A 1,619-nucleotide genomic window follows, 5' to 3' on the forward strand; every position below is an offset into this window, starting at 1 on the left:
AAAAGGTTATGGTTATGCAATAAATCCTAGCTAATCCTCCCTGTTCCAACAAAACCACTACTTTTACCTAGAAAGACAGCCCAATATTAACCACCTCAGTCCCCAAGCCCAGGGAATAGGGGCGCTGACTCTTCATTATCTTCTTCAATCTGATTATGGATGCTGAGATATTAGAAGAGGGGCAGGGAGAAGGGTAGATTGATAAGCTTCTGACACATTTGTCTTCACTGCATCCAGCTGCAATTCCAGGACATCAGAGGTTAGAGCAGGTCTGCTCAGCTCACTTGATGAGTAGATACACCAAGGCTGTGTATTGTGCAATATACAATTCTCAAAACAAATGTTAGTGTCAAGATAATTGTTCATTTGAATTCTGGAATCTAGTCTTCTGGCAGCCTGTCTCCGTCATGTCTAATCCATATATTTCTGGGAGTTTCTATGAGGGTATACTACGACCATCCTCCCATTTTCAACTCCCTGCTCTTATATTGCCCAATAATAAGGAATCCAAACTTTCAGGCACTAAGGCCCTCTACTTCCACTGATGCCTAATCCCTTACCCCATCTCCCCTCCTCCAATTACTATGAGGGTGTGCTCCCACCATCCTCTCATTCCCACCTCCATGCTTTTGAAATTCCCCAACACTAGAGAATCCAAACTTTCAGGTACCTAGGCTGTCCAGTTTCACTGATGCCTGGCAAGGCCACCCTCAACTACCTATACAGGTGGAGCCATGAGTCCCTCCCTTTTGTGTTCTCTCACTGGAGATTTTAGAATGGCTACCCCAGCTAGTTTCTTAGGGCCATTTGCTTGAAAAATTGTTTTCCAGCCTTTTACTCTGAGGTAGTCTGTCTTCGTCACTGAGGCTGGTTTCCTGTATGCAGCAAAATGCTGGGTCCTGTTTATGTATCTAGTCCATTAGCCTATGTGTTTTAATTGGGGGATTGAGTCCATTGATGTTAACAGATGTTAAGGAACAGTGATTGTTGCTTCCTGTTATTTTTGTTATTAGAGGTAAAATTATCTTTGTGTGGCTATCTTCTTTTGGATTTGTTGGAAGAAGATTACTTTCTTGGTCTTTCTAGGGTATAATTTCCATCCTTGTATTGAAGCTTTCTTGCTATTATCCTTTGTAATGCTGGGTTTGTGGAAAGATATTGTGTAAATTTTGTCATGGAATATCTTGGTTTCTCATCTATAGTAATTGACAGTTTTGCTGGGTATAGTAGCCTGGGCTGGCATTTGTGTTCTCTTGGGATCTGTATGACATCTGTCCAGCATCTTCTAGCTTTTATAGTATCTGGTGAGAAGTCTGGTGTAATTCTGATAGGTCTGCCTTTATATGTTACTTGGCCTTTTTCTCTTACTGCATTAAATATTCTTTCTTTGTTTTGTGTACTTGGTGTTTTGATTATTATGTGACTGGAGGTATTTCTTTTCTGGCCTACTCTATTTGGCATTCTATAGGCTTCTTGTATGTTTATGGGCATCTCATTTTTTAGATTAGGGAAGTTTTCTTCTATAATTTTGTTGAAGATATTTATTGGCCCTTTAAGTTGGGAATATTCACTCTCATCTATACCTATTATCCTTAGATTTGGTCTTCTCATTGTGTCCT

This window comes from Arvicanthis niloticus, chromosome 17 (genome assembly GCF_011762505.2).
Source record: "Arvicanthis niloticus isolate mArvNil1 chromosome 17, mArvNil1.pat.X, whole genome shotgun sequence".
Classification (NCBI taxonomy): domain Eukaryota; kingdom Metazoa; phylum Chordata; class Mammalia; order Rodentia; family Muridae; genus Arvicanthis; species Arvicanthis niloticus.